Source organism: Eschscholzia californica, unplaced genomic scaffold, assembly GCF_041429995.1.
Source record: "Eschscholzia californica isolate CP2 unplaced genomic scaffold, dmEscCali1.0.p SCAF_1, whole genome shotgun sequence".
In the NCBI taxonomy this organism is placed as follows: domain Eukaryota; kingdom Viridiplantae; phylum Streptophyta; class Magnoliopsida; order Ranunculales; family Papaveraceae; genus Eschscholzia; species Eschscholzia californica.
This window is the reverse complement of record NW_028238198.1, coordinates 28,827,369-28,850,209: the sequence shown is the minus strand read 5'-3', so window position 1 is coordinate 28,850,209 and position 22,841 is coordinate 28,827,369. Positions and strand designations below refer to the sequence as shown.

At 38.0% G+C, this 22,841-nt stretch overlaps 2 pseudogenes; one reads left to right on the top strand and one right to left on the bottom strand.

Annotated features, from left to right (window-relative positions):
• On the bottom strand, positions 1-6,742 carry LOC147565812 (F-box protein SKIP23-like; annotated as a pseudogene).
• Positions 6,743-20,142: 13,400 nt separating this feature from the next.
• Positions 20,143-20,760, top strand: LOC147565811 (secreted RxLR effector protein 161 pseudogene; annotated as a pseudogene).
• Positions 20,761-22,841: the final 2,081 nt, after the last annotated feature.

Below are 22,841 nucleotides of genomic sequence, written 5' to 3'. Positions count from 1 at the left end.
TTAACATGGATTAGGGGTAAACCAAATAGGAACAGGATCTGACCAAGACATGGTGCTAAACATTGGTGTCCATTTGATACTACCGTTTGCTAAATCATATACTCCCATATAGTGATCTTTGTTTCCATTCTTACTTATTAGGTCATCTATAAAATAGATGCGGTTACCTTCACAACCAGAAAAATCAGTAGCTAAGAGACACGACGATGAATAACCACCACCCACAAACAACATTCGATCGCCTAAGCTTGAAACTGGCTCCCATTTTTGCTCGCTCGGATCGAGTCTGTAAACATTGAAAGTTGGTTTATAGGTTCGATTTTGAACCTCAGGATCATCTAAGTAAAACTTCAAAACCAGCAATAGTTCCCCGAATGAGTTCACCAGATAAAAAAATGAAGTCATCACTGAGGTACAGTGATTCCGGTGGTGGTGGTTTGATTGTAGAAACTAATGTAAGAACACCATTAATAACATCACAAATTGCTAGAGATCCTGCTCCATTTACAATATAGAATGAGTTATTATAATACATAACATCTTCGGAATAAGATTGAGCTTCTCCGATAAATGTCCATGATTCATCTCCTTTCTTATAAAAACCCAATTCCCCTGTTGAACTAAAGACTACAGATACAAAATCCTGTGATATGGGATTTGAAGATAAAACAACTTTCTTCATTGATATATCCAATGTCATTGATTCATCAAATGTAAAAGGTGGAAGTTTGTGTTAGAGAGTCTACTCCACTCGGCTAAACCGAGTGGATTAGTCCATTGTTAGGGCAAGGATTTCCTACTATAATTAGGAATCCTAATCCTAGTGCTATTAGGAATGTTGTATTAATTAGTTTTTCTATTTCTATTTTCTATTTCTAAAACTTCTTCAATGTAAACCTATATAAAGAGATCGATACATAATGTAATAAACATGTTATTGTGAATAAACAAAAGGTTTTACCTTAATCTCTCTCTCACACAATTAACATATCATCTTCTTCTTCTCGGTTCTCTCCGAAACTATCTCACTTCATCTCTCGGTCTCACCGGAGCTGCTGCTGCCTCCTCTCGGATTCAACCGAGTTTAGTTATTCTTCCACTCTCGGTTTCACCCGAGAATCACTCTCATACCTCTCGGGTTCAACCGAGAGCTGCTGTCCTTCCTCTCGGTTCACACCGAGAGCATCTTCTTCCATTACTCGGATTCAACCGAGTTATTACTTCGTCATCCTCGGCTTCATCCGAGTCGATTATCAAAAGGTACGCACCTCTTCACATGGTATAAGAGCCTAAAGAATTCAATTTTTTTTTGAAAGATGACTACCCCCGAATCTTCGGAGATCTCTCAAATTAATCCTAGCACCAATAGTGGGCCGTTTGATGTTCACCACTCGGATTCTCCTACTACTATTCTCATCACACCGCTTCTAACCGGTGACAATTACTCCTCATGGTCACGAGGAATGACTAAGGCCTTAAGGGCTAAAGCTAAACTTGGTTTCGTTGATGGAAGCATTGAAAAACCCACCGATCCAAAAGAATTAGAATTATGGGGACGATGTAATGATCTCGTCTCTAGTTGGCTCATCAATTCCGTTGATCCACCTCTTCGTGATTCAATCTTATATGATGAATCGGCTTTTGATATATGGCACAATCTATATGATCGTTTTCACCAAAGCAATGCTCCCAAAATATTCCAATTGAAGAGAGCTATTTCTTGTCTAAAACAAGATAATTCCGATGTTTCCACATACTTTACCAAACTCAAGGCTCTTCAAGATGAACTTAACTCTTTGCTAATTACCGAGCCTTGTACATGTGGTCATGGTAGATCCTTGATTGATCGGACAAATCAAGATAGAGCTATGGAGTTTCTCCAAGGTCTTAATGACCGATTCTCCTCAATTCGGAGTCAAATTTTGTTGATTGAACCATTCCCTTCTATTCTTCGAATTCATTCTCTTGTTAAACAAGAAGAGGTTCAACAAAACATTGTTTCTCCTATGAATATAGATAACAACGCTGCTGCCCTAGCCGTTGGTTTCAATGAATATAATCAAAATCGGTCCTATGGTTCCGATAAACAAAGACCAAAACGCCAACGACCGTTTTGTGATCATTGTAAACTTCATGGCCATGATAGTTCAACATGCTACAAACTCCATGGTTATCCACCAAACTATGGTCAACGTGGAAGACCACGTTCTCGGCAAGATGCGGCCACCAATTCGGTCACACATCAAACCGATGTGGGGGTGCCTACAGCAACATCCCTAACTCCGGAGCAATATCAATCGGTTTTGGCTTTGTTGGATCAACACAAACAGCCCACATCCTCTCACCGTCTCAACAAGGATCCACTTGTCAACCTCACCGGTAAGTATACTTCTTCTTCTCACCCTCCTTGGGTTATTGATTCCGGTGCCGCTAAGCATATATGTTCGGTTTTATCCCGTTTTTCTTCCTATTCCCTTGCTCCTCCGGATCTATTTGTTAGATTACCCGATGGATCAAGAGTTAAAGTCCACCATATTGGTTCGGTTTATTTTTCCAATAATTTTTATTTACAAGATGTGCTTCATATTCCATCTTTTCAATTTAATCTCATATCTATATCTCAAATTTCTAAATCTCTTCGTTGTACCGTCTTATTTGACAATGACTTATGTCTTTTCCAGGACCGATCAACGAAGATGGAGATTGGGCATGGTAGTCTTCATGACGACCTTTACTTCCTTCGCACGGAGCGTCAAATTTTTTCCGTTTCAAATTTAGTCCAAGATAAATCTAGTCATGAGTCTTTTTCTTTATGGCATTGCCGTTTAGGCCATCCTTCCTTTTCTCGTTTTCAATTTTTTAATTCAAGACTTCCATGTATGAATTTTAAATTTTTATCTAATAAAGTGCCGTGCGATGTTTGTCCACTTTCTAAGCAATGTCGATTGCCTTTTCCTACTAGCACCACTTCTTCCACTCATATATTTGAGTTGGTTCATGCCGATATATGGGGTCCTTTTCCGGTTCCCTCCACCTCCGGGTGTCGTTATTTCTTGACCCTTGTTGACGATTTTTCTCGTTGTACTTGGATATTTCTCCTAAATTCTAAATCGGATTCTACCGTCCAAATTAGGAATTTCTCTAATTATGTTCAAACACAATTTGAGTGTGTAATAAAAACAATTCGATCGGACAATGGTTCCGAATTCATAAATCATTCTCTTCAAAGTTGGTTTCTTGAGAAGGGGATTATCCATCAACGAAGTTGTACTTATACCCCCCAACAAAACGGTGTTGTAGAGCGAAAACATCGACATATTCTTGAGGTCGCTAGATCTTTACGACTTCAAGCTCATCTCCCTCTTTCTTTTTGGGGAGAATGCGTTCTAACCGCCGTCTATCTCATTAATAAACTACCCACACCAATCCTTGATGGGAAATCCCCTCATGAAATTCTCATGGGTACTCCTCCGAATCTTTCACACTTACGCGTCTTCGGATGCCTTTGTTATGCCCGTATACCTTTGGTCAAAACCAAGATGGATGCCCGGTCATCCGCCGGCATCTTTCTTGGCTACCCAAGTGGACAAAAGGGTTATCGTATCTACGACTTATCTACTAAACGTATTTTCATCTCAAGAGACGTCACATTCTTCGAAAACCGTTTTCCGATGGCTTCTCCATCTCCGGCACAAGCTCCTCACGCCGACCCGTCTCCATCTCTCTCTTTAGATGATGACGGAACCTTTGAGTTTCCGGTGACAGCCGAGTCTTCCACCAATTCACCGGCCGACAGCAGCAGGTTCACCGAAGAACCTACTGTCCCTGTCGTCCCGGTTGTGGATTCAGCCTCAGGGGTGCCTGCAGACACCCCTGCTGCTATCCCTTCGGGGGTGCCGACAGAGGTTCCGGCTTCTCCTACGGAGGTGCCCACAGAACTCTCTGACGGGCTCCCCGGTTCAGGGGTGCCGTCAGAACATTCTGACGGCCAACCCACTTCAGGGGTACCGAGAGCAACCCCCATTCACAATCCCGGCCCGGTCGTCTCTCTTCCACCGACCGGCGATCTCCCTTCCGGCGCTCCCGCCGTTGACACCGGCAGACCGGTTCGGTCTCGTCAACCCCCTTGTCACCTCAAAGACTACGTTTGCTCCAACACCACTACTGTCAAGTACCCACTTGAAAACTATTTCTCTATCAATTCCTTTTCGACATCTCATCAACAATTTCTTTCCTCGGTCTTATCTTCCACCGAACCAACTTCTTTCTCACAAGCAATGAAATCTTCTCATTGGAAAGAAGCCATGGCTAAGGAAATTTCGGCCTTGGAAGAAAACAAAACATGGACACTCACCAACTTACCACCCGGCAAGAAACCTATTGGTTGTAAGTGGGTGTATAAAATAAAGTTCAAGCCCGATGGCTCCATAGAACGTTATAAAGCTCGCTTAGTGGCTAAAGGCTATACTCAAATAGAGGGCTTGGACTACAATGATACTTTTGCTCCGGTTGCTAAACTAGTAACCGTTCGTGTCCTTCTCTCTCTCGCCGCCATTAAAGGCTGGTCTCTCCATCAATTGGACGTTAATAATGCCTTTCTCCAAGGCGACCTTCATGAGGAGGTTTACATGAAACTTCCCCCCGGATTTTCATCTCAGGGGGAGTCTAAAGTATGCCGCCTTCACAAATCTATTTATGGTCTCAAACAGGCTTCCCGTCAGTGGTTTTCCAAATTTTCCTCCGTTCTACTTGAACGTGGCTTCTCTCAATCTAAGAGTGATTATTCACTTTTTACTTTTCGTTCCCCCTCCACTCAGATTTATGTTCTAGTCTATGTGGATGATATCATTATCACAGGAAATAATGATCATGCTATTTCCAAGTTAAAATCATTCTTAAATAATGCTTTCTCCCTAAAAGATTTAGGACGTCTCCAGTACTTCCTTGGTATTGAAGTTTCTCGTTCGTCACAAGGCATCTTTCTATGTCAAAGAAAATATGCACTTGATATTTTAAAAGATTCTGGACTAACCGCTGCACGTCCCTCTGAGTTCCCTATGGAACAGAAACTTCGCCTTAGTCCCACTGACGGTACACCATTGACGGATCCGTCAGTTTACCGTCGCCTAATTGGCCGGCTTCTCTACTTAACAGTTACACGGCCAGATATCGCTTTTGCTGTGAATAACCTTAGTCAATTCATGCAAACACCTAGTCAGGTACACCTAGACGCCGCCCATCGCGTACTACGATACTTGAAAGGTACCCTTGATAAAGGAGTATTTTTATCCGCAAACAGCTCTCTCCATATCACAGGTTACTGTGATTCAGATTGGGCTGGTTGTCCTTCGACCCGTAGATCGACTACAGGATATTTTACAATGTTGGGATCTAGCCCACTTTCATGGAAATCAAAGAAGCAACCCACCGTTGCCAAGTCTTCGGCAGAAGCAGAATATCGAGCTTTAGCCATCCTCACATGCGAATTACAATGGCTCAAGTATTTATTACTTGATTTTGGAATTGATCACTCGGATCCGATGACAGTTTATTGCGACAATAAAGCCGCTCTCCACATTGCTGATAATCCAGTCTTTCACGAACGTACCAAACACATTGAGATAGATTGCCACATCGTTCGTGAGAAGATCAAAGATAACGTCATTGCCACGCGCTTTACAAGTTCAGATTCTCAGCTTGCAGATATCTTCACCAAACCACTCGGGGCAGAACCGTTCAAGAACATTATTGGCAAGTTAGGCGTTACTTCCATTCCCGCTCTAACTTGAGGGGGAGTGTTAGAGAGTCTACTCCACTCGGCTAAACCGAGTGGATTAGTCCATTGTTAGGGCAAGGATTTCCTACTATAATTAGGAATCCTAATCCTAGTGCTATTAGGAATGTTGTATTAATTAGTTTTTCTATTTCTATTTTCTATTTCTAAAACTTCTTCAATGTAAACCTATATAAAGAGATCGATACATAATGTAATAAACATGTTATTGTGAATAAACAAAAGGTTTTACCTTAATCTCTCTCTCACACAATTAACATATCATCTTCTTCTTCTCGGTTCTCTCCGAAACTATCTCACTTCATCTCTCGGTCTCACCGGAGCTGCTGCTGCCTCCTCTCGGATTCAACCGAGTTTAGTTATTCTTCCACTCTCGGTTTCACCCGAGAATCACTCTCATACCTCTCGGGTTCAACCGAGAGCTGCTGTCCTTCCTCTCGGTTCACACCGAGAGCATCTTCTTCCATTACTCGGATTCAACCGAGTTATTACTTCGTCATCCTCGGCTTCATCCGAGTCGATTATCAAAAGGTACGCACCTCTTCACAGTTTGAACTGAACCTTAGTAAGGGGATTCATTAACATGATGATGTTTGATGATCTTCCTTCTAGTAAAATAAGCCAACCTAATGAAGACCCATAACAATCATTACTCCTAACCTCCTGCAGATTCAAATGTTGAACTTTGTTTTCTAAAAGATTGAAGAAATCAATTTGATTTGATCGTATTTCTGATGAACAAAACATTACCCATGGAAATTGGGGAGGAAGATGACTAGGGGTTGATGATAAAGATAAACTCCATTTCTTACAAACAGTACGAAATCTAATGTAATCAGCATAGATGGTAATTTTTTTACCTACCTCATTTATTAGTTCAGGTAGAAGTTCATACCAACCTACTTTCTTTTTTTCTGTTGAAATTTCAGACGAACCTACTGCTTCCATGATTTTAATTTTCAAGAAATCAAAACTGAAAAGAGAAATGGGTAAGTTTAGATGAAGAACCTGATTCTTGGAATTCTGTCCTCCTGGCTAAATGGTTTCTTGATAAAAGCTCAAAATCTTATTTAGTAATGAACTAGTATTACTGTATTTATAGTTATTGTAGAGAGAGAAAGAAGTAAAACTAACTCTCTAACTTTTCAACAAAACTGAAAAAACTAACTCTAACTAACTCTCTAACTTTTCAACAAAACAGAAAAAACTAACTCTAACTAACTCTCTAACTTTTCAACAAAACAGAAAAAACTAACTCTCTAACAACTTTTGGTTTCTGTTATGGAATTCTATGAGCACTCTCTTGTAATTATTTATCTATTTAGTTACACCTGAATTACACCATCTTCATAGTACTCTCACATTCCTCAATCTTAATGAAGTCTGGAGTGTTGGGGTAAGGATGGTTGATAGAAAAGGATTTAGCCCAACTTCTTCTTTTTTACTTGAAATAGAAAACTTTAGTTGATTATTGGTACTAGTTGTTGTAGAATTTGAATATTTGCTGATCGCGGAGAAGTGAAAAACAATATTCTCGATAGAATAATTAGGGTTCAAAGAAGAATATTATAAGAGCAACTCCAACTCCAGTCTGTTTTAGGTCCAAAAAAATATTCTTTTCACTCAAAATTTTCAACCTTAGCTCAACCTAAAAAATTCAGCTCCGACCCAACCTCTTTTGAGTTCTAAAATTTGAAATTTTAATTTCTCAATTTACTTAATAAGTTTGATATGAACAACATGGTCGTTATCAACATCACCTTCATAAGATGGTAAAAATGGATTCTTTTAGCTTCCTAAGATGCACAAAAATGGGGAGAACTCCACTCAATAGATTTCTATGAGTTTGCCCCATTTTGTTGGGAGGATGACAAAAATAAGGAAAACTCCATGTAAGTTATAGTTTAAACTTAACTATATTTATGGTATTTAAATGTGAAGACATTGTTTGATATGCTTCTTTTATGTAGAAATAACGCGAAATCAAACTGTTTTCGAAGGTGAAAGATGTTCTAGTACTCTGGTGTGAAAATCTTGACATGAAAATGATGCCTACTCATTCATGTCTATCAACATGAAGAGAAAATATGCTTCCCCACTTCAATTTTGTTAAAGTTCTTCAAATTCATTCATGTAGTAGTTGGGTGAACCAAAAAAGTCAAAAAATGGAGAAAAATAGGGTTAACAAAAGTGATGTAGTTATGTTTCACGGGAAATGCATTGTCGAAAACATATAGAATGAGAAAGTAGCGAAAGGAGGTTGAAAAAGGGACAACTCAAATAATGTTGTTATAGTCGACAAAAAAGTCAATGTCGAAAAAATGTCAATTATTGACTGAAGGAGCGACAACAAAAATTATATTGTTGTGTTTAAAGTTGCAAGAAAATCATTCTCCAAATCCTAAAATGTTGGATGAAAAGTAAAAACCAAATGATGGTGTCAAGGTAATTGTTGATAAATGATGCATCGTTTGAAAGAAGATGCCCACAAAAATAATAAATCAGTCAATCGACGAGGTAAAATTATCACGGAATGACTAGGCCGGAGAAATGTCAAACATAGTACTATGTTGAGAGAATATTTAACGAAGAAATACGACAGTTCTGTAAAGTCAGATCTGTGGAAAATACGTGGTTAGAGGGTAATCGTAACAGTGCGGCTAATGTAGGAAAGTTAGTAACATGGGAGAAAGCGTCACGAATAAGTTGCAAACCGACCAATAGTTTTAATTAGAAAAGGTGGTGTTTATCACCGAGAAAAGGATGTGTGCTCGTTCTAAGTCTATGTGATGGTCTGTTAATCTGTTTTGTGTAGTGAATTACAAAACAAAAAACGAAAATCGACCAAACGGGTCGTGTGAGTACTGCCGGCAAGTATTAGAGGGAGAAAGAGACTAAAGATCGATCAGGGATGATCAATTGTTGTTCGTGGTGGGTGGGTTTAATTCAGGTAGGAGAAAAGTCATTGCGGATCGATACAGGTTATCAGCCAAAAGGAATATTGGCCGACAAGAGATTCGATGAGAGATGTCGTCGATGAAGGATGTGATGCCTTACGACGATCAGGGTTTCTACCAGAGAACAGAGGATGTTTATCAGGTTGAGTCTCGGGTCAAATCCGGGGTTCGAGCAGGCCTGTAAACATAGCTTAACGGATCGGATATAGGCATATCCGTATCCGACAAGCTATCCGAATATCCGAATCCGATAATTATCCGACGGATATTAGAAATCAATATCCGAATACGATAATATTAACAGATATCGGATATTGAGTCCGACACTTATCGGATAATATCCATTAGATCTAAATAAAAAATCTCAACCATACATTTTATATATTATTATGAATAAATTTTAATTTTTATATTACTTATCGGATACAGATATTTATCGGGTCAAATATGAGTGTATCCGATATCCGATAAACAGATATCCGATAAAGAATATCCGTATCCGAATTCGAAATTTCGGATATTTTTTTGAAATTCGAATATGGAGGCGGATAAGATGTCGAATATTCGGATATCCATTGAGAGACTTAGGTTCGAGGAGTAAGGCCAAACCGAGAGATCAACACTGGTCTGGATTAGTCAAGGGCGTCTACAGAAGGTTAATGGGGGGGCCCAAAACTATATGTTGCGCCCAAAAATCAAGTCTAAAGGCCCCTGTTGTTAGCTCGGAATGAAAAAAATTAAACCTAAATCTAAGTTTTACAGTTGGAAAAGTGTATGGTGGCCAGTGAACGTAAGGAAAATAAATAAATTAAGAACAGGATCAAATCCAAATTGAATCGAGTCTGGCCTAATGTCTAATGAGATAGACTTATCTCTAGATGTGATCGAAAGTGAACCAGTCTAATCCAAAAAATATTCAAGAAGAATAAGAAAAAAAATAATAATAATGAGGATTGATGATAGACGAACTCACATTAAGTGCGTACCAAATACTTATAATGAATATAAGGCTCAGAGACTACCGAAGAAACAAGATGAACTCCTTATGCTCGTGATACCATGTGAAAATATAAAAAATCTGACATGAAATAATATTGAATCGAGGTATTCTTTATTGGTAATTGATATGTGCTTAACTTTACAAGAAGGGAAAATAACCTAATTAGAAATGTAAGAATGGTAATTCTGATTATTTTTTTTGATGAAACGAGGCCAATGCCTAAATTTATTAGCTACTTGAGCGAGAAATTATATTGGTTACATCTGCCGCCAACTGGCTTACAAGATAAGAAGGAGAATCATAGATCTCCAATGTTTGCTCTAAACTGGAATTAAAATATTGTTTCGCCAATAAGTGAGCTACAGAGTTTGCACTCCTAATACAGTGGTTGAACTTTATGTCCCGAGGTTTTTCCTTTCCCTTATGTATTTCTCTCATAGTAGTTCAAATTCGCCAAGGAATTTCTTCTAAATTCTTCGAACACGCACTTATGACCGTTTGTGAGTCTCCTTCAACTATACACACATACTCTGGTAACCTACTTGCTGTCTCAATGGCCAATTTAACTACTTGAGCTTCAGCTTCAACTGTTGTCGAGATGGAGCACTTTCTGACAAAGGCCATAACGAATTCTCCTTGCGCATTTCGACATACTGCTGCTACCGACGCCCTTCCATCGGCAAACGCTGCATCACAATTTATCTTAAGTTTTGTATCTCCTGGTGGGACACAATAGGAGCTATGCTCCAATGCTTCTACAGTTGTGTGTTCAATATTCAGGAGAGTGCCATTTTTGGAATAACATGCTCGAACACACATTTATTTCGTGATTTCCATAGACACCAAGCCACATAAAACCGAAGCTCTGTGGCTTCTCCATTTCCAATATCCATAATCCATTTGCAGAGTAATTGTGTAAAATCCTCTTCTCCATCCACCCTAGGATGTAATGGGTAGTTCATCCATGTTTCTCTTGCAACTCTACAAGTTCTAAATAAGTGATCAATATCTTCATTCTCTTCTTTACACATAGCGCATATTTTCGGAACATGTAGATTAAAATTTAGTGATTTTACCTTTGTTGGTAATGCATCATGCAATATTCTCCAAACAAAGGTTTTGACTCTTGGCATGAGATTATATTTTTTCCATATCTTTGTCCAAGATAAGCCATTCGGTAGCTCCATGTGAGTGGACGAGCTCGGTTGTTCCTTCAAGATAGTGGTATAAAGCGCCTCAGTGGAGAAATTTCCTTTTTCCGTGTATACCCAAATTAGTTTATCCTCTTCTTCCTCGCTGTCCAATAGAATTTGTAGAATTGCCCTTTTTGATAAATCATCAAAAAGTTTGTCTAGCAACCTCCCATTCCATCTTCCATCTTCCTCCATAGATCTGTCACTAAGAATATATTTGGTACTTCTTCCAACTCTTTCTTATGAGGTTTGAAACCTCTTATGTCCGGCACCCACGGGTCCTCCCAAATTCGAATATTTTTTCCATTGCCTACCATGAAGCACATTCCCTGTTTTATATATGCCCGCATCTCCAGTAAACTTCTCCATGTTGAAGTGGAAGACATTTTTATCTTATAAGTCCAGAAATTCGATGATTTTAAATATTTAGCTTTCAGCAATCTCACCCAAAGAACATCCGGTTCCGTTATGAATCTCCATGTGAGTTTCCCAACTAGTGCTTGATTGACAAGACCCATATCACGAATTCCCAATCCCCCTTCTTTAATACTCGCTTGCATCTTCTTCCAATTCAAATAATGTAACTTTTTTGTCTCTGAACTATGTCCCCACCAAAAATCTCTTCGGCGCTTTTCTATTTTCTTAACCACCCCCTTCGGAACTATGTTCGTAAAAAGAAAATAAATGGGAATCGAAGCTAATTCACTCTTTAGTAGAATCGTTCTACCAGCATGCGATAACGAAGACCTTTTCCACCCCAATAGCTTTCTCTCTATCTTGTCGATAATAAACTCATAAGAGTTAATTTTGTGCTTCGGTTTCAACAAGAAGTTCCCCAAATAAATATCATTAACCTTCATTTCTTTAACCCGTAACAAGTCCAGAATACTCTTCCTTTTTGCTATCGCACAATTTTTACTAAAGTGAATAGAAGATTTTTGATAATTGATTGACTGACCTGAGCAACTCGCATATAAATCCAGATTAATTTTTAGTTGCTCTATATTATATTCTAAGGTTGTTCCGAAGAAGAACAAATCATCTGCAAACATAAGGTGACTCACACTTAGAGCATATCTATTTATACGAAGTCCATTATATAAACCATTATTTTCTGCATGACTTACCAGCTTAGTAAGTATTTCTGAGCACAGAGAATAAATAAATGCGGGCTAAGCGGACAACCCTGTCGAAGTCCTCTTTTGCTATAGAAATACCCTTTCGGTCTCCCATTTATCAATAACGAGAAAGAAGCTGTCGAGACACAATTCATAATGAGGAGATGGGTGTTGTCCATAAAACCATACCTTCGAAGAACCTCACTCAAGAAATTCCAATCAACTTGGTCATATGCTTTTGCCATGTCAACCTTAAGAGCGAAAGACCCTTCTTTTACCGTAGAATTAGCAATCGAATGAAATAGTTCTTGCGCAACAATTATATTATCAGCAATTTGTCTACCTGGCACAAAAGCATTCTGAGTAGGTGATATCAGTGAATTTAGTAATGGCTGAATCCTATTAGTAAGGATTTTTGTGACTACCTTGTATAGGACATTACAAAGTGAAATGGGTCGATAATCAATTGGAGACTCTGGAACTTGCACTTTAGGAATTAATGCAAGATAAGTATGGTTCATATTACTTGGCAATGTACTCGATTCGAAGATACTCCTTATTTGATCAGTTACCTCATCTTCTATAATTTCCCAACACTTCTTATAGAAAATAGCAGAGTACCCGTTTGGTCCCGGAGCTTTGCATGACTTCATTTTTTTAATAGTTTGCCATATTTCTTCTTTAGAAGGTACCACACTAATATCTTTATTTTCCACTGAATCAATGGGACTTGCAGGTAATGTTACCTCTTCTGGAAAATCTGTAGTATACTCCGCTCTTGAAGCCCCGTAGAAATGAGACAAAAAAACGTCAGTAATAACAGTAGGGTCCGAAGACCAGCTATGATCCTCCAATTTTACTGCCATAATGTTGTTCTTCCTCCTCCTATTCAAGACGAAAAGGTGAAAAAACTTTGTGTTCTTATCATTATCTTCTACCCAATGTTTCTTTGCCCGTTGCCTCCAAAAAATCTCTTCATACTTTCTCAATTCCTCCAACTTCTTTGTAATTAGTCGTTCTTGTTCAATACTCTCACTTGACGGAGGTCTTTGCTGAACTTCTAATAATTCCTCCTCTGCTAATTTTATTTGTGAGAATAGTTGACCTACACGGTCCTTGCTCCATCTCGACAATCTTTTCGACAATTGGCCTAATCGATCATTAAGATCCCATAAGTTCGTTCCCATCCTTCTTGCACTGTATGTTCAAATTCTTCATGAGCTATCCAATGAGATTCAAATCTAAAGGGGAGTACACCTTTAATTTTAGCTTTTATGATATTTAGAATAATCGGTGCATGATCACTGTTCAACCTAGGGAGGTGTTTGACTAGTGCATCTGGGAATCGAGTTCTCCAATCCGGACTGACTAGAACTCTATCTAGTCTTTCTCTGATATGATGTTTTGGTCCTCTTCCATTTGCCCAAGTATACGCCGGACCCGAGAACCCTAAGTCAATCAAATTGCAATCCGTTATCACATTACGAAACTGTTCTGCTGCTTTCTTGTTTAAGCCTTTGCCTCCCCATTTTTCTATTTCTCCTGTTATAGAATTAAAATCGCCCATGGCACACCATGGCTCCCTCATCATTGCGCCTAAACTCCTAAGAACCTCCCAAAACTCCTCTCTCTCGTTGCTATTTGGAGGTCCATAAACCAAAAGTAAGCTCCATTTCTCAACCCTTCCCATTTCTTTAATCCTCGAATGAATGTAGTTTTTAGAAAAAGAAATAATTTCAATGTCTATCTCATCATCCCATAGTAACCAAAGACCTCCACTGAGTCCATTTGCCAGTATAATGTGATAATTCTTATAAATTAATTCATGTATCCAAATCTCCGACGATCTTTGTGATAATTTAGTTTCCGACAAGAACATAATAGACGGTTTAACCGCCCGTAGGAATGCATTCAAGTGCAGAATTGTCGGGTCATTCCCCGCCCCCCGACAATTCCAACTTTGTACTATCATTGGGTTTGCGGCCTTAATGGGCTGTCCGCCTTAACCCTTTCAACTAAGTTCTCTTCTCCCACTGTTTTCCTCTTCTTTTCAGCTTCACCATCTTCATAATCCTCTACTTCTCTATCTAATCTGCCTCTCTTCGTAGTAGATGTTCTAGAATTTTCCACCGTTTTAGGTTGTGTATGTATTTCTCTAGCCGCTTTCCTCCACGAGCCCGAGTTATTTTCGACTACAATTCTATCTTCTTGTGTAACCACCTGTCCCTTCCCACCTCTAATATGAATATTTTCTTCTTTCAGTTGTCCACATTTACAAGTATAGGAAATAAGTATTGATATTTACAAAATCTAATTAAGAAATAAGGAAACATTGCTTATTGTCTTGCTTCAATGCTGCAGCCATGTGAGTGTGAATATGGGAGGTGCCATATGCTAAAGGCACCTCCATATTTATTTCATTACATGGGATTTGAAGATAAAACAACTTTCTTCTTTGGTTTATTAAAATCTAAAACTTATAAAGTTTCCTAAAATGTAAAACTGTTAAAACTAATAATTCTCTACTAACAAAACAAAAGTACTAAAATAACTTGGTTTGATAATATCTAATATTTTTAAAAGATCTTTTGAAAATCTCCCTGCATCAGGATGGTTGATAAATAAGAGACGTAATATTAATAAAGACCTAATATTAATAAAATAAGAGTACGGTGGTTATACAAATGATGGATAGATGGAGGAATATTACTTTGAGAAATGCTAGGGAGGGCGGACTTTCCAAACCTCATCCCATGTGACGCGCCACGTCCGATGAGGATATGAGTCGGCCCCCTCCCTGTCATGTGTTGGAGTTTTTCTCTTTGGATACTCTATTTGACTGACCTTAAATTCTAGTCCCTATATGAATTGATATTCAGATGTTTATGCTTCTGAAGATATTCAGACATAGATGGTTGTAACAGATTAATGATGACAACCCATTCGAAATGTCCTAGAGAAAAACCATCAAATTTTAAGAATGAGAAGAAAATGATGTTCCTTGTTAGAGCCTGTTTCCCTGGTTACCTGGATTGATGATCTTCCAACGAAAAGTTTGAACAGTGATTGGTTACTGGTTAGTTAGTAGGCAGTCACTCACCCGCAACTCAAACACCATATATTCTCCATCTCAATGCCACTTGAATTTATATCTTCTTCCTAAGATTGTTGTTTCCTATTCTGGGTTGTTCTTTTGATTTTTTACAGTGTTATGTATTGAGATATGGAAGATATATTGGATATGGTTACTACTAATACACAAGATATGGAAGATATCGAAAGATACAAAATATATGAGACGGATCGAGATGAAGAGATCCGACGATAAAAGAAGAGACCAAGATATATGAAAATCAGAAGATATATTCATATATTCAAGATATCTCTTATATTGCATTCTTTCCTAAGTTTAGTTAGGAAACTTAGGAAACTAGATAACCCGAATCACTCTATAAATATGAGTTGGGTTACAGAATTTAAATGATCGAGTTATGTCTGACCAATGTAACCGATCAACCCACATACAATTGTATGTGGTGATTATTAATAAAGAATTATTTCTTCGTGGATGTAGGTCTTGAGTATTCGACCGAACCACGTTAAATTATCGTGTCATTACTTTCTGTCTATATCTCCGATTATTATATAATCGTGAATTTAACATGGTATCTGAGCAGGTAGTTCAATCCTGATTCAAGCTTCCGCAATTTTCCAATATATTTTTTTAAATGTTGTGATTATATAATCGATCAATCTCTTGGTCGACTTTTTTCAACACCAAGTTTGTGTCTTGTGACTTCTTTTTTTTCAAGCTTCATTGAGCAACCGAAACCACCTGAGTTGACACAAGAAGAATGCATTTTCTCTGTCCAAATAGAGCACCACAAGAAACAACACTAGCAAAGAAGTACTCCCTCCCATGGTCACACTATTATTAGCAAAATAAGAAGAAAGTCCCGTATATCCAATCCAGCCGAGCCATTTTCCTTTTCGGTGGAGAACTAGAATTTGTTGCTACATTAAGTGATCATCTTCTTTGTTCATATCATAATTGGGATATCAATCTTCAAGTCATGTTCAAGACCCATCATCAAGTGAGTTTTTTTCAGCCTACTGAAGTCGTTGATTACGTAGGTTGTTCCGTCTAATCAAGGCGATTCAAGTCACAATTTTGGATGTGATATCACTATTTTTTTTCAAGTTGGACACTTCACATCTTCCGTGCTCCAACTTGCGGGAGGGTATTGAGATACGTGTGTAAACACGTGATATAAGAGGCGGATCGAGATGAGAAGATCCGACGATCAAGACTATTACAAGATATTTGAAGATATGTGAAGATCTAGAATATTCAGTTTCATATATTATAATGTTTCTTGTAATATATCTAATATTATTGTTAGATAATATTTATATTGTTTCCTAGTTCAGTTAAGGGAAACTAGGAAACCCTAAACCTTCTCTATAAATAAGAGAGGATTCTAGGAGTTAAATCATTCGATTACTATTCGATTATTGTAACGAATCACCACAGTTGTGGTTAATAAAGTATGTAGCCATTCAGACTTTATCCGAGGATGTAGGTCGTGAATATCCGACCGAACCTCGTTAAATATGTGTCGTCTAATTTATGTTCGTCTAATTTATGTTCTTGTAGAAAGAGAAAGTGTGTCAAAAGGTTTCAGAAATTAGATTCTTCACAAGAATTGACTTTAATGATAAAACCCTAGAGTTTGGTGTAAAGATTTTCATCGATTAGTCTGAAAGTTCCTCATAGAATCACTCACAGAGTCACCTTCTTTTTCACTCGGTTGCAGGTTAGACAATGAGCCATTTTAGTCGAATAGAATAGAGGGTTGAGGATTTGGGCTTTGTATTGATCCAGATTGTCGATCATGTTCGACGGACCAGATTAAAACAAATAACAGGGACTGGAGTGTAATCTCGGTGAAACAATGGATCAGTATCAAAGTACCACTTCCAACTTCCAACAACTTAGCGCCACATCAGATTCTCATCTGACGTGTTATCCCACGTCGGATGAGGTCTGGAGTAGGTCTGCAAAGTCTGCCCTCCCTAGCATTTATTACTTTGCCATTACACTTGTGTTCCCTTGCCCATTTAGCTAGAGTATCTGCAGGAATATTATTTTTGCGCCCTATGTGACCAAATTTGATGTCGTGGAAAGACGGAATGAGTGCCTTAATCGTCCGCATATAAGAAAGTACTTGCCAGTGTTGTTCGATTTGATGGCCTTGGAGGTACCTAATATAATTCCTTGGTTATCGCTTTTCAATTTTGACAAATTTGTAGTTGTGTTCTTTTACCCATAAAATTGTTGTTTCACTTTCCTCTATTGATCTGGCTCTAGTTTGGATTGTGTTTTGCTGCAATGTATGCTTGAAAATCATGGACAATTATGCCTATACCGATAGGTTTGGTTGTGTTAATAAATGAGGCATCAGTGTATTTTAATATAAGAATGGCCTGTGGGGGGGGGGGGGTCTCCAATTGTTACATACATGTTTAGAATTTGTAATGAGGCTTGAGCCAATAATCAGAAGTGACAATATTTGTTGAATTACTTGTGCTGGCGAGGTGAGAGTGTGTTCAAAACATCAGTTGCAACGAGCTTTCCATATGTACCAAAGTATGTTAGAGTAGTGAACCTGGTAGTATAACATTCAGATTCGTGAAAACTTTCCCAAGATTGAATCCATTCTATAAGTGAAGTAATGTTCATGGTAATAATGTTGAAATAGAACCAGTAATGTTCAAGGCAAAGATTGTACTGTTGTTTGTTTATTTTCTATTACTTTTTGTTCTTTAGGTCAATATATATTGAGTTTAGACGGATTAAAAATTTAACGATAGTGGTTTATGAGTTTTGATACTGAACAATTACTTCTTATTCTTTCTAGTATCAATGAATGGTTGCTAAATATCCAAAATGATTGTTCAAGACTTCCCTTCTCAAAAAGAAATTATAAGGAGTTGGTAGAGTGGTATGAACGTAGTCTGTCATCAACATCACCTTCATTGATATTGCAAACACTTCAGAAAGATCTTCGAGTAGTTGTTTCAAGTAGGCACACAGACGACCGTTCTAGTAAAGCTAAAAAGTGGCCAAATGATTCTTAGCTGTTGGCAAAAATGAATTCTTTTAGCTTCCTAAGATGCACAAAAATGGGGTGAACTCCACTCAATAGGTTTCTACGGTTTTCCTTTTTGTTGGAAGGATGACAAGAATGAGGAGTTCTAGTTTAAACTTAAATATATTTACGGTATTTAAATGTGAAGACATCCTTTGATATGCTTCTTTGATGCAGAAATAACGCGAAATCATCATGTTTCGAAGGTGAAAGATGTTCTAGTCTGGTTTAAAGATCTTGGCATGAAAATGATGCCTACTCATTCATGTCTATCAAGATGAAGAGGAAATAAGCTTCCCCACTTCAAGCAGCAGAACGGTGTTGCTGAAAGGCGTAATAGAACTCTAATGGATATGGTTAGGAGCATGATGAGCAACTCTACTTTACCCATTATGTTATGGGGTGAAGCTCTTAAAACTGCTGCATATGTCTTAAACCGAGTTCCTAGTAAGTCAGTTCCTAAAACTCCTTTTGAGTTATGGACTGGTAGGAAACCCAGTTTAAGGCACTTTCGTGTTTGGGGTTGCGCAGCAGAAGCTAGAATCTATAACCCACAAGAAAAGAAATTGGACTCAAGAACTATCAGTGGGTTCTTTATTGGATACCCTGATAAATCCAAAGGGTATAGATTTTATTGTCCTAACCATACCACTAGAATTGTTGAAACTGACAATGCAAGATTCCTTGAGAATCATGAGAATAGTGGGAGTACTGAACCACGAAATGTGGTTATTAAAGAAGTAAGGGTAACTGTTCCCATACCCTTACCTATTGAAAATATTGTTGTTCCTCATGAAAACTATCCAACTGTTGATAGTGAACCACAATTGATGGACCCATAATCTCATGATCCAGTAGAGTTACGCAGATCTCAGAGAATAAGAAAGTCTGCGATCTCTTCTGATTATTTAGTATATCTTCAGGAATCTGAATATGACATTGGGACAAGTAAGGAAGATCCAGTTTCATTTTCACAAGCAGTAAATAGCAATAATTCTTCTAAATGGATTGATGCAATGAATGAAGAGTTGAAATCTATGAAACAGAACAAAGTCTGGGATCTGGTTCAATTGCCTGAAGGGTGTAAGAAAATCGGGTGTAAATGGGTCTTCAAGACCAAACTCGACTCTAAAGGCAAAGTTGAACGATATAAAGCCAGACTTGTTGCAAAAAGTTTCACTCAGAAAGAAGGCATTGATTATCATGATACATTTTCGCCTGTATCAAGAAAAGACTCATTTAGAATCATTATGTCTTTGGTGGCTCATTATGATCTAGAGCTTCACCAAATGGTTGTGAAAACAGCTTTTCTAAATGGGAGTTTAGAGGAAGAGGTCTACATGGAGCAACCAGAAGGTTACTCAGAAATTAGTATGGAACATATGGTGTGTAAATTGAATAAGTCAATATATGGACTTAAGCAAGCCTCCAGACAATGGTTCCTTAAGTTTAATGATACCATTGTGACCTTCGGATTTAAAGAAAACATTGTTGATCAATGTATATATCAGAAGGTCAGTGGGAGTAAGTTCATATTTTTGATCTTATATGTGGATGACATACTCCTAGCCACTAATGATCTTGGTCTACTGTATGAAACCAATAAATTTCTCTCTAAGAACTTTGAAATGAAAGATATGAATGAGGCAAAATTTGTGATCGGGATCGAAATTTTTCGAGATCGAAAACAAGGTCTACTTGGTTTGTCTCAGAAGAGCTATATCGAAAAAGTTTTAGAGAGATTTGGCATGAAGGATTGTGCACCAACTGATACACCAATACAGAAAGGAGATAAGTTAAGTCTCATGCAATGTCCTAAGAATGACTTTGAAAGAAAAGGAATGGAAAGTATTCCTTATGCTTCTGCAGTAGGAAGTCTTATGTATGCGCAAGTTTGTACCCGTCCAGACATTACCTTCGCAGTAGGAATGCTTGGTCGTTACCAAAGTAACCCAGGGATGACTCACTGGAAAGCAGCAAAGAAGGTGATGCGGTACTTACAAGGAACGAAAGACTATAAGCTTACTTTCAGAAGAAAAGATAATCTGGAAGTAATAGGTTACTCAGACTCCGACTTTGCTGGATGTACTGATAGTAGAAAATCCACTTCTGGATATGTGTTCCTATTAGCTGGAGGAACGATATCATGGAGAAGCATTAAGCAAAGTATTTATGCATCTTGCACAATGGAGGCTGAGTTTGTGGCATGTTATGAAGCCACAATTCATGCTTTATGGCTGCGGAATTTTATCTCAGGACTTGGACTTGTCGACTCTATTGCCAAGCCGCTGAGAATTTATTGTGATAATACTGCCGCAGTATACTTCTCTAAAAATGATAAGTATTCGAACTCACGAGGAAGCAAACACCTTGAGCTCAAATATCTTATTGTAAAAGAGGAGGTTCGGAAACATACAGTAATTGTAGAACATATTAGTACCATGTGTATGGTAGCTGATCCACTAACTAAGGGTTTGGTATCTAAGACCTTTAAGGAACATGTTGCAACGATGGGTCTTAGTAATCCTTGTATCGTAGTGGATTGATATGTATGTAAGTTTCTACAAATACTAATTGAGATCTCATGAATGTTATGTTTCCAAATTCTTGTTTACTCATATGTGCATAATCGAAATGAGTGAAAGTGACAAGAATAGTCTTGATTAGACAGGAATAGTCTTAATCAGACATAGCTGAATTGAAACAAAACCACTTATGTACTTGGTTTTGTATCTAATCTCCAATGAATGGTAATGTTAGGAAGTTGCTAGTGTCGTGGTACATGGAAGGAAATATGTCGCTTTAAGACATATAACCGCTATGACTCGCATTAGTAGCCTACCTGTTAATGAGATTGTGTTCACTAGATATGAATGGAGTTAATTTTAAAATGCGCGCATATATGTTTTTGAGCCTAAGCCTTAACCAATACATTTACTAAAAGTTTTAAATGATCTTTGAAAACCTAAAATTTTGTTTTCAATTGTATGGTCCAAGTGGGAGAATGTAAACATGGGCTATGTTCATGCAAGGCCCATTCGCCAATTTGCATGAACAAGGCCCATTAGTATGTCCCATACAATAAGACCATGTATAGACTTGTTGGGCTAAAGGTTTGTTGGGCTCATAAAACTCATTCATGTATTGAATCTATGGACACTAAATATGTGTTGACAACAAGGCCCATCTATAAGCATGAGGTGTATAGACTAATGAGGTGTGTTGTCTTGTCTTGTGTCTTGACACTTAATGGTCTAGTTGTTTGACACATAAGGGACACTTGTCTTGTGTCTTGACACCTAATGGTCTTGTGGCTTGACACATAAGAGACACTTGTCTTGTATCATGACACCTAATGACACCTAATAGACTTGTTGCTTGACACATAAGGGGACACATGACACCCATGTAGTAACTTGTACAAACTCTATGATGGATTAGAGAATTGTATAAATAGAGATGGAGAATGAGATGGAAAGCTATGCTCTTGCTCAATAATTCAAGCTAGTCTCTCCATCACTAGTGCTTGAAGAATAGAAGAGAAAAGAGTATACAAGTTCATCTTCTAGTAAGTAGAGATTTATGGAGTTAAAACATATTGAAGTAAAGAGCTTATATTGGTTATAAGGAGCTTATATTGGTTCTAGTAAGAAGTTGTTTCTAATCTCTACAATGGAGAAAGGTATGTAATTATTTCATGTTAATAATTATCTAATGTTCATATTCCCATATTGATTTTGTGACAAACATGAGTCCCTAGATTCTTGTGTGTTCATGAGAAGATTTTGAATTGCTAACTTGTCTCATGAACACTACTTATAGAATGTATAACAATCGACACACATCCCGAAATCGGTGAAGTCTAGGTTTGACAAAATCCCATCCTTCTCTAATCCATCATAGAGTTTGTACAAGTTACTACATGGGTGTCATGTGTCCCCTTATGTGTCAAGCAACAAGTCTATTAGGTGTCATTAGGTGTCATGATACAAGACAAGTGTCCCTTATGTGTCAAGCCACAAGACCATTAGGTGTCAAGACACAAGACAAGTGTCCCTTATGTGTCAAATAACTAGACCATTAAGTGTCAAGACACAAGACAAGACAACACACCTCATTAGTCTATACACCTCATGCTTATAGATGGGCCTTGTTGTCAACACATAGTTAGTGTCCATAGATTCAATACATGAATGAGTTTTATGAGCCCAACAAACCTTTAGCCCAACAAGTCTATACATGGTCTTATTGTATGGGACATACTAATGGGCCTTGTTCATGAAAATTGGCGAATGGGCCTTACATGAACATAGCCCATGTTTACATCCATACAATAAGACCATGTATAAACTTATTGGGCTAAAGGTTTGTTGGGCTCATAAAACTCATTCATGTATTGAATCTATGGACACTAACTATGTGTTGACAACAAGGCCCATCTATAACCATGAGGTGTATAGACTAATGAGGTGTGTTGTCTTGTTTTGTGTCTTGACACTTAATGGTCTAGTTGTTTGACACATAAGGGGCACTTGTCTTGTGTCTTGACACCTAATGGTCTTGTGGCTTGACACATAAGGGACACTTGTCTTGTTTCATGACACCTAATGACACCTAATAGACTTGT